The 11,769-nt window shown below is 40.3% G+C and overlaps 1 long non-coding RNA gene across 1 annotated transcript; it reads right to left on the bottom strand.

Moving 5' to 3' along the window:
* Positions 1 to 6,731: 6,731 nt before the first annotated feature.
* On the bottom strand, positions 6,732 to 7,428 carry LOC134284685 (uncharacterized). Its single transcript, XR_009995882.1, has 2 exons — positions 7,339 to 7,428; positions 6,732 to 7,189 (listed from the first exon to the last, which is right to left on the bottom strand). It is a non-coding gene; the product is annotated as an uncharacterized LOC134284685 (long non-coding RNA).
* Positions 7,429 to 11,769: the final 4,341 nt, after the last annotated feature.

Genomic DNA, 11,769 nt, shown 5'->3' with positions numbered 1-11,769 from the left:
CGTTCCTGAAATCCCCTGGAACAATTCCCTAAAACGCCCCTGAGGCCCACCGGATCCCCCTTTTTGGGCTATGTGGGAATTTCCTGGAAAACCCTTCTGTCCTAATGACATAAAAAGATGTTCCAGTGCATTATTCGTATCTAACGTCACATATTCAATTCATTATGGATATTCTGAAGCAGTACTGCAGATCTTCACTCGTAATAGTAGTCATTAGCGTGGGACACAAACAGACATTTTACTCCTGTACACTTTTTGAGTTCCATTTTGGCCCCATATCAACTGTGCAAAATTTCAGCTCGATCGAAGAAACTATATTTTAGCGCCAGCCGTTTAAATTTTTCAAACGATTTACTATGGGGAAAATCACTTTTTCAAAGAAAAATCGCCATTGGTTGCCCCTAAACCTCTAAAAATACATCGATGAATGATTTCTGTCTTTTTGGGCATTCAGGGTCTTCTAAACTGTTCTAGTGTATAGTCATTGACATCTACAGCTGTACAGTAGTTATTTTAAATATAAACTGTTGTCCAACTATAGTCTATGTGACCCTTAGAATTGTATGAACCATTCCACAATTCTTTTAGTATGTTCTAGATCAACTAAACTATCCCCAGAGTTACTAAACGTGTTGGACTTAATTGAAAATTCATATGAATTGTTATATACTTTAGTGATAAAACTGTCCTGGAGTTTAATCGTTGGTATCCCCAGATGTTACAATAGTATTATTCGCAATAAGCTGTTACCTAAAATATTCTTAGAATCGTATGAATCACTCCGAAATTCTTTTGGAATATTCCAGACCTATCAAACTACTCCAAATAAGAGACGAATGCCGAAAACGGTAAAGTCTCTCTAAACTAAAAAAAAAAAACTACTCCAAAGGGCAGAGCTTCAGATCTACACTCGTAGCAGTAGCCAAGTTCCATTACGTTACGGAGTGAGTTGATTATACAACTTTGATTACCGAACCTACTGGAAAACTGATTTACATAATTATATAGGATGACGAAGGGTATTATCGGCAGGTTTGTTCTCTTCGTCATGGGGGGTTTTTGTGGGCCGAATTACCTGAAATTTGGGCATATAACTCAGCTTGGTTGGGAAGGATTTGAGGCCAACTCTGAGACCAACAGGTTTCAAAAAAAAAACCATGACGAAGAGAACAAAACTTCCGAGAATACGTAATTGTTAGGTCATTGAAGGTCGTCCAAACTGTCCTGGAATTTATTTTCACATATACAATGAACTGTTACCCAACTATAATCTGCGACCCTGATGGAATAGTACGAACGATTCCAACATTCTTTTGGATATTCAAGAACATCCAAACAACTCGGAATAGCAGAACTTCAAACTCGTAACAGCAGTCATATCAGTTATGATGAGTAACGTTGCCTATTGTTTCTAACATTCTCATCCAAACTGTTCTGAAAGTTATTTTTTGACATCTACAGCCGTTCCAGTAGTTATTTGCACTATGACGTCAACTATGCAATTATAATCTAGAACTCCTTTGGAAAGTTCTTTTGGAATAGTCAGGGATAGTGGAGACCAATCAAACTACTGCAAAGTTCAGGTCTTCAGAACTACACATGTGACAGTATATTTTCCACTATACTAAGTAATTATACACAACCATCAATTTCAATTAATCTTTTCGTCTCGTGTTCTATACGTTTTGAGTTTCTATTTCATGAAAACTGTTATGAAGCGTATAGTTCGTAAGATCTACAACTCTTACAGTATTTAGTTAAACAAATGTAATGCCTGAAGTTCATAGGCACAATATGTGTTGAAAAATGGACAAATTAAGTGAAAAAATGAAAAAAAAATCAACGTAGTACCTGGATAAATTGTTTGAGTATTTTTTGGAGAAAACACATTTAAAAAAAATCCCTTAGAAGCATACCCGAACAAAACCCAGGATGAATCCCTGGTAGAATTTCTGAAAGAGTCCCAGCAGGAATTTTTGAAGCAATTCTAAGAGAAAGTTTTGAAAGGATCCATAGATAAATTGCTGGATAAATCGACGCAGTAATTCTAAGAGGAATTATTGGACAAACCCCTACAGATGTTTATGGATACATCCCAAGATACATCCCTGTAGACATCCCTGTGAAAAGTTCTGCAGAAATACCAGCAAGAACTTCTGGAGGAATCTCAGCAGAAACTCCTGAAGAAATTTCATGAAAAACTTCTGGATGTACCATAGGAGGAATACCTGGAAAAATTGTTACTGAAATATCTGAATAGATTCTTATAAAAATACCCGGAGAGATTCCTGGAGGAAAAACAGCAGAAATTCCTGGAAGAATTTCAGGATGAATTTCTGGAGGAAACGCAGCAAAAATGTTTGCAAGAATCCCACCGCGAATTTATGAAGCGTGTTCATAAGAAATTATTGGAGAAACTCCAAGAATAGTTTATGGCGGAATCTTTGAAAAATATTTGAAGCAAGAAATGTACCGCATAAACCTCTGCATAAATTTCTGGAACAATCCCAGCATTGAAGTATGGCTGGAGGAAAGAAGAAGATTCTTTGAAAGAAGTTATTTCTAGAGCACGAATTCTGCGATTGCTAAGATAAATTTGGATAATTCTTTGACGTTTCGTGACCTTGTTGCTTACGATTCGGACTTGGAAACTTAGCCAGCTTCATGGGTGATTTGATTTAATTCAACATGAGGGGTTCCCGTGCGTGAGAAAATGTGCTGAATTATGACTTGATGACGGCACAATGGCACCCCTCCAGGGGGTCCTTTTAGAGTTCCACAGGAATTTCATCCGGGATTCCTCCAAGAAATTCTTCACGATTTCTTTACAAATTTGTTACAGAACTTCTCCAAGAGTTTCTTGTGTGATTCCCAGGGAGTTGTTGATGAGATTCTTTTGGGGATTTATTTAGGATTCCGTCAGAATCTTCTTCTGAGATTCCTCCAGAAACCTCTGATGAAAGAAAACCAGATTGAACTTGCTAGAGTATTTCCTCAAAGGATTCCTGTAGGACCTTTATAAGGAATGCCACAAATGAAAACTTCAGGAGGAATTTTCAAAACACTCCCAAGTAAGCTCTTGGGAGATTCCCATTAAAAAACATCTGACAAAATTCTAAAATATTGATTGATTTGTCTTTATTAAAGAGACTTTCAGCCCTTGGCACCATTCTAAAATAAATTTCTACAGGAATTCCAAAAGGATCTGCATGAATTCCAAGCGGAACTCTTGAAGGAAACCAAGAACGAGTTCCTAGATGAATCCTGGAAAGAGTTCCGGAAAAAATCCTGGAAGCAATTTCTGAAAGTATTCATGTGGAACTTTCCGGAAAAATTTCGGCAAGAGTTCCACAATAAATGCAGGAAGAAGTTCCCGAAGAAATCCACGGAGGAGTTCCTGAAGAAATTCCAGAAGCAATTCCTGACAGAAGCCCAGAAGAAATGCCCGACATTGTTGAGCCATCCCCAAAGAAACTCCTGGAAGAATGTTGGAGAAGTTTTTTTTTTGGGGAATACTGCAAGAAGCTTTTGTAGGATTTCAGGAAGGATATCAGAAAGAATTCCTGTAGAAATCCCAGAATGAACTCCGGGAGGAATCTCGCATGAATCTCCTGGTAGGAATCCCAGACGAAATTTTAGAAGAGGTTTAAGGACTGTTCATTTTATAAAGAGGACAACTTTGCAAGGCTATAAAAAGAAAACGCGTAGTTCAAATTTGAGCAGCCTTGGTTAGTCGTTCAATACATTATATTAGCAGATAATAACCATAAATAAATTGGTTTAAAATTATTGAACTTCATAGAAATGTGGCAAAGTGTTTCGAGAGATCAATTTTTCAATTCCCAAAAACTAAAGATAAACACAAAATTTCTGTCAAACATCGGTGTATCGTTTTTAATTACAAAAAAGTGTTTGCCATGCTGCAGCAGTTTGAGTGATACATATTCTGGCAAAATATAAACCTAATCGGAATAATGGTTGTTGAGATATTAAAGTTACAAATTGGACTCGATTTTCAGAATAAAATTTATTTGTTAAACAAAAATGTATAAAAATATTAAATTTTGAATGTTTTCAATGGATCTAGTTGAAAGTACTAATAATGCAAATTCAAATGCAGAAAACCGCTTCTTGATAGCATTGTTGGCTTGGTTACTGTGCTTCATGGCAGTTACCGGAGATAAAACCGCTTCGTTCTATGAAGGTTCTTCTAAATAACGATGTACTCTATTGCAAATACAACGTAACAATGATGTCGAAAATAAAAATTAACATGTAGTTATTTTCAAATAAGGTATATAATTACATAGGGTGAGACCTTGCTGAAAATAAATAATAATAAGCTTCTCTAGAATCAAAAACTTGCATTTATGGAGCAAAAAGTATGCAATTTTTCATTATGGCCATCATTAAGTATTAAATTTATTATGAAGAATGTACTTTAAAGCATATTTTTCTTCGGCATCATTTAGAATGCGATTCTCTTCTATACTGGACAAATTTTGAACTGATTCCGTAGTGTTATTGCATCACTGGACTTAAATAAGTGTTTTTTATCAATTTCATTGATAACAAGGCAACTTACTATATCAAGCTGTATAATGCTTGGTGCATTATTACTGACCAACTATTACACTCTACCTTTAGAAGAATAGTATTAGATCCCAACACATTGAAAAGTTCATGAAAATTTTAAAGTTATGTATGTGGAAAGTTGAGTAGAATTTTGAGAAATGGGGTTATATTGAGTTTTAACGAAAACCGCTTCAGTTCCATAACTATGGACAATTTGCATAATGTTATATTTTTCCTACACTGTAGAATAGCTATTGAAATTTATGCAAAAAACCGATAATGATTTTATTGAAAAATAAAAAAGATATCACACAAATAAGGTGTCCTCTTTATAAAATGAACAGTCCTTATGTAGGAAACTTGGAAAGAATTCCTGAAGCAATCCCCGAGAGAACTCCAGGAGGAATTCCGGGTAAAATGGCAGGAATTCCCAGGCATTTTACCAGGAAAACCATCTAGAAGGCAAAAAACAACTTAGGAAGACATTCCAAAAGAAACAATTATGAATCTAGGATGAGATTCCTGGTGAATACCCAGAATTCATGTAGAGATCTTAGAAGAAATCGTTTGATGTCCCAGAGAATCTTTGAAAGAATTCTGAAATAAGTTCCTGGAGGAACTTTTTAAAAATCTTAGAAAGGATCCCACGGGGATTTTTGACAGACCTCCAAAAACAATCTCAGATGGATTCTCCTCCTATAGTTCCTTTCGGGATTCCATTTTTCCCGGAAATTATTTCTTTTTTGCTGGAAGTTACAGAAAAAAAAAACTTTTGAAACCATTCCAAGAGAAACTTTCGGGAGACTCTGAAGAAATTCTTCATGGATTTCCGGAAATCTTGGAAAAATCCCGGAAAGAATTCCTTAAAGTGTCAGAAGGAATCTCAGAATAAAATATGTAAGGAACTCCTGAAGAAATGCCAGATGGAATCGTTTCAGGTTAGGAATCTCAGATAAAACTTCTGAAAGAATCTTAAAAGGAACTTCTGAAGAAACCTCAAAAAGAATCTCAGATGGGGCTCTCTGAGGAACCACAGACGGCACTCCTGCAAGAAGCCTAAAATAGTGTTTGGAGAAACCAAGAAGGAATCGCAGGATAAATTGATGGGATAATACCAGAATAAGGAACCTAGGAATTCCTAGAAAAAATTTGGAATATCAAGAACTTCTGGAGGTATCCTAGAAGGTGTTCATTAAGAAAAACGGAAAGAATCTCTGGAGGAATCTTGGGATTAGTTCCTGGAAGAATTCTGTTAAGAGCTCCCCATAAATCCCAGGTGGACCCACTCAATCTCAAAAGAAAGTCCTGAATAAATCCCAGAGAGAACTTTTGAGGAAATTGTAAGTAAATACCTGACTAAATCTAACAATAAAATGTGATGATTAGCTTGAAGCTCTGGGATGCATTTAGGCGAAGCTGCGACGCAATCATCCAAGGCAAAATAGCATGCAAATTTACAAAGAGTTTATCAAAATCCCATTTGTTCACTACGTATTCTCTTAAAATTCACAAAATAATTCGAGTATACTTAGGGCATACCGGTGAGTAACTATTTCTGATCAGCTAAATATATCACCTGCTCAAACACTCGTATGTTCAAAGAGAATCATTCTGCGGAACACAGAAATTCAAATCGATTGTATGTGCTCTGAATACCCAACGAATGAAACCAAAACTAAAATTGAAAAACCAGCTAAACAAACCCCCGCGCAAAACCGGCTCCAAAACAAACAAACAGTCGGCGGCAAAACAAATGAACGGATTGTGCAAAACAAAATTCCAAAAACCCAGAAACACCTCACATACTAACCTTGCTTGAAACGGCCTTCTAATTGATATCGATCCCTCGTTTGCAGTTGTCATCGCCTCTATTGAGCAGCAGCGGCGCATCGTTTCCCCGGCCAACAATAGTGGCAATGAATGTAGACAAGCATTCAAGTAGCAATAAAACCATAAACATACACTACACGGTCCACCAAAGCTCTTACACAATGCACAACAATAACAGCGCGAGCTGCCGGGCCACGCCACGCCGGGTCGCTACTACTGCGGGACGACTATTGCAAAGAATCGCAAATATAAACAACCACGCCAATACATACAGTCAACCAGCAGAACACAGTCTGATGCCTGCGCTGCGATTTTTCTCGCTGCGGTAACTCCCTATGGACTTTTTATGCTAATTTTTGCCCTGTTTACACACTGCACTGACTGGTGTCGTCTCAGCCGAGAAAATTTCCTTCTCTTTGACTTTGAATTTCAAACGACACGACACACACCGTCAATTAAGACAATTTTCTTACACAGCAGCTCTCCAGTAATCGGACTCACTTAGGCCACCACCGCACAAGGCGGCTAGTCAATTTAGGGCCTCACAACAGATCAATAAACGACGACGTGATTCATGACTTCATATTCATTCACTTGGATAGCACTCTGACCGGGATAGCTTCATGTCTTCTTGTGCGACAAGCTCTGTCGTCCGTCGCATCAGAAATTCTCTTCACGCGTATCTGCACTCCTTCTTTCACCCTGGGCGTCAATAAACCCAATCACTCGCGCGGAGGTGACTCCGTCAATTCGTTTACACTACGAAGAAGTTTTGCGCGACCACCTGCAAATTAAAAATGTAGATATGCTCCGTCACTTTGTCGCCGTAGTCACTCGCTTTTTCGCAGCTAATTTTCTTTCCGCTCGGTTGCGCTTCTTCCTCTAATGCAATTCACATAAAACAGCACTTGGCCCAAGCTAGATAATTCGCACTTTTCACACGATTGACCGATAGGTACGCGGCTAGACTAGTTCCGCGCTCATCCAACACTGTTCGCCCGTGTCCAAGTAGCTTCACTGTCGTACTCATACTAACTAGCGAATCGGTACTCTAAGATTCATCAACCTGCCAGGCCAGTCAGTGTCAACCGAACATCGCATCGTCGTCGTCGTCGCGTCATCGTCATCGGTCGTCGGTGGACAAACACTACGAAAGCGATGCGTACCAGCAGCAGCAGCGGTCTATTCACACCACACGCGGACTACACTGGTTGACTGACTGTCTCGTCGAACGAACGAACGACCCGCGCAGTTATGGCCCATGGTTGGGTATCACATACGGAGTGCGAAGTGGATATGAAATGTAACGCCTTACGCCTCAGTTGCTGAGATATGGCATGATGGCAGAGTCACACTACTAGACAACAGCAAGCAGCAGTAGAGAGGAGACGCAACGACGACGACCACTGTGACGGAGAGAACGGCCACCTTACTACACATGGGGGTAGACTACTCGATGGCGCCGATGATGAGAAGCGAGAGAATGCGCGCATCGCGCGCCTCGCCTCCACCAAACATATGCGATGCGAACCATGCGGTGTGGGTTGAAGACCACCATCGGCCGTCCATTGAGAATATCTTCTTCGTACACAGTTATGTCGTGGTGGTAGGTGCCGCAAGTAGATTAACTGACCTATCGATAACACATGTGAATTCAACTCTAGATATTGCGGCATGCCTTTCTTCGAGGGACGATAAAATGTGGGTTGAAAACCACACAATGTGTCCGATAAGCAAGCGGTTGTGACTCATGGAGCACCATGCGTCTCCATGAATGAACTGCGTTTCAATGGTGTGTAGGCAAGTGATGTCAAGTCTACGATGTTTATCCACTACTTGAACCGTCCGATTCGAGCGATCACTGTGGTCACGCATCGATCGGTTCTGTTGAACTTGGACGTGACGATTTACAAATTGCTGCGTGGTGCAGCAAACAAATTAGCGACGGCGATGACGACACACTATGCAATCTAAATAGGATTGTGTGCGCTAGGCGATGCGCTGACTAAATGGGTTTCCTTTTATTTTATGTTGTTAATCTGTTACCTTCTAATATAGAAGTACCTATTGATGACTTTCAATGACGATGTGATTTAATGGACACTATCATTTTCTAATTGAAATCTGCCGTGAATTGCCCTCATAAACTCAGCAGGAGTTCGCAGAAGTATCTACAGGGATCTAACAACGAACTTGAAAAGAATTCACATCTTGCCAGATATCGCCAAGGAGCTTGTCACGGATATCATCAGACATTCACCATGCATCCGAAAATGATCTTACCAAGTATCACACAAGAAACCACCTAGTAGTAAATACTGGGCAGTCTAAAGGTGTTGTTTGCCTTATACGACATCGTCTACACCGCGAAAATCGGAAGGCAACGGTGGGCAGATCACGTCATCAGAATGTCAGATACCCTATTCAGATGGTTCTCAAGAGCCATCCGGCCGATACAAGAAGACGTGGTGCGCAGAAGAAAATGCGGAAGAAGAAAACAAGAAAGACGGAACCGAAAAAGCAAGAAAAACGTCGACTCCCTCATAGGGAGAAGAGACGGGGTGATGACCTCATTGTCGAAGCGAGCGACAAAACAACACACGCTGCGCTTCTCAGGAGATGACCGTCGAGCTGAAGAAAGTCCCAGCTTTCAAGAGCCAGGCTAAGCTTCACGGCTTTTCGAGCCTGTATGAAGTTGATCATTCACATTAACTTCTTTTCCCGATCAGCCTAGGTAGCTGTGTAGTATCGGTAGCGGTTAGTTCAACTGGCTGAGAATAGCACTACGGACCGCCTGCTCCAGTGGTAGGAGTCCACTAATCAGGTGACCCCTAATTCAAAGTGTTATGCAGCTTTACGCTTACCGTGCCTACGAATGAATGGTTAGGGGGGTCTTATAAAAACCTAATCGCAAACGGAGCCTGTGTAGTACCAGGGCACCCTTCACAGTATTTTGCCCTTACTGCGCTAACCGGAGCAATAGTGCGGTGGACCTTGTGTTTCTCCGAGACAATCAGCTGCCCTTCTTCAATCTCATACTTGAGGCTGAATAAGTAAAGGTGGGATTATGAAGATGCTATTAATTAGTTTAAATTTTCACCAATATGGTTTCGCATTATGCATTTTACACAGTGTATTCTGTGCATCCTCGCCTTTGGCGCACTTAAAACGATACCGATCTGGCTTTATTGTTGCTGTTCTTTTTTGTGCTGTGATTGTTAAGAGTTTAATCTTGCCTAGTTTGGGTAGTAATCTTCAGCACAAAAGAACAGCAACGATCAATCTTTGTAGACTTATGCAAAATGGTACAGCCCAAGTGGCGTTAGTTCAAGAACCTTACTTTCGTAAGGGGAATTTCTATCTAGGAAACCTGGTGAATCCGGTGTTTGCTACTTTCAGTAAAAATGAAATGGCAAACTCACGTATCATGCCTCGAGCATGTGTGCTTGTCAACAACGCAATCGTTGCTACACTCATCTCTAAACTAACTACTAGAGATGTATGTGCTATCACAATCGATGTATCTGTTGGAAACCTCAACAGGAAATACGTTTATTGTTCGGTTTATTTACCGCATGATGAACCATCGCCTACGGATGCTTTCAAGCAAGTCATTGCATACTACACTTCAAAAGGCCTTCCGCTAATTGTTGGCAGTGATGCGAATGCTCATCATATAACCTGGGGCAGCTCAGACATCAATTTGAGAGGCTCCAGTTTGATGGAATATTTAAGTAGTACAGATCTTGGATTACTTAACATAGGCAACCGCCCAATCTTCATGGTATCTGCTAGAGAGGAAGTGTTAGACATAATGCTTTGCTCTAGCAGAATTAGTCACGTGCTGACCAATTGGCATGTGTCAGATGAAGAATCTTTATCTGAGCATCGCTACATCTTGTTTGAACATGTGAATTTTACTTCGCAAACTTTGCGTTTCAGGAACCCCCGGTCAACTAACTGGGACCTCTTTACCGATTTGGTTGCAGCCAAATTTCATGGATACTCACCATCAATTGACACTCCAAGTGATTTAGATGATGCCATTGATACTAAAACGGCCTTCATCATGGAAGCTTTTGAAGAAGCTTGCCCTCTGCGGTCTGTGAAGACCACAAGGGAACCCCTTGGTGGAACTCTGATCTGACGAAGCTCAGGAAACAATGTAGAAAGAGTTGGAACAGACGACGCTCGGCTGGATCGGAGGCTTTCAGGTCGGCTCTTCGGTCTGCTGAACGATCCGGCTGGAAAAACCTTTGTACAAATGTTTCCAGTTTGAGTGAAGCCAGTCGATTGAACAAAATCCTTGCAAAATCTAAGGATTTGCAAGTGAACGAACTTCGTTTGCCAAATGGTGATTTCACTTCCTCTGAAATTGGAAAAGTTTTGGAATGTTTATTCAGTACACACTTCCCTGGATGTGTGGATCTTACATCTTTGGATGAACCTGATGTCTTTTCTTGTAGTTATGATTCTTTAGCTTCGGCTTGGAGTATCATAACTTTAGAATCGATTGAATAGTCACTTAATAGCTTTGCTCCTTTCAAATCTCCTGGGGCAAATGGGATTTATCCTATTTTGCTTCAGAAGGGATTTGATCATTTCAAACACGTTTTGAAACAACTACTTGTTTGCAGTTTTGCTACAGGGTATATTCCCAAATCCTGACGGAATATTACTGTAAAGTTTATTCCGAAAGTGGGTCGTGCGTCGTATGAAGAAGCAATGAGCTTCAGACCTATCAGTTTGACCTCTTTTCTTCTGAGATGCTTAGAACGCATTGTCGATCATCACATTCGTGATGTTCATCTGGCCAATGTGCCTCTTCATGTGAACCAACATGCTTACCAATCTGGAAAGTCCACTGTGACTCTTTTACTCAAAGTTGTTTACGATATCGAGAAGGTATTCGCTCAAAAGCAATCCTGTTTGGGTGTTTTCTTAGATATCGAGGGTGCCTTTGACAACGTGCCTTTCGATGCCATATTGGAAGCCGCACGGGGTCATGGTATATCTCCAATGATTTCCAATTGGATTCACCAAATGCTCAAAAACCGACATCTCTTCTCGACATTGCGTTAAGCGGTGATTAGGAAATTGAGTGTTTGTGGATGCCCCCAAGGGGGAGTCTCATCACCACTTTTGAGGAATCTCGTAGCAGATACGCTATTGAGGCAACTCAATAATAGCGGTTTTTTCTACTTATGGTTTTGCCGACGACTACCTAACATTGTTAGTCGGTAAGTGCATCAGCACCCTTTTCGACCTGATGCAAAACGCTCTTCAGGTAGTTGAGGGTTGGTGTCGCCAATATGGCCTTTCGGTAAACCCGAGTAAAACATCTATTGTTCTTTTCACGGAAAA

This window comes from Aedes albopictus, unplaced genomic scaffold (genome assembly GCF_035046485.1).
Source record: "Aedes albopictus strain Foshan unplaced genomic scaffold, AalbF5 HiC_scaffold_523, whole genome shotgun sequence".
In the NCBI taxonomy this organism is placed as follows: Eukaryota; Metazoa; Arthropoda; class Insecta; order Diptera; family Culicidae; genus Aedes; species Aedes albopictus.
This window is presented reverse-complemented; position numbering and strand designations above follow the sequence as displayed.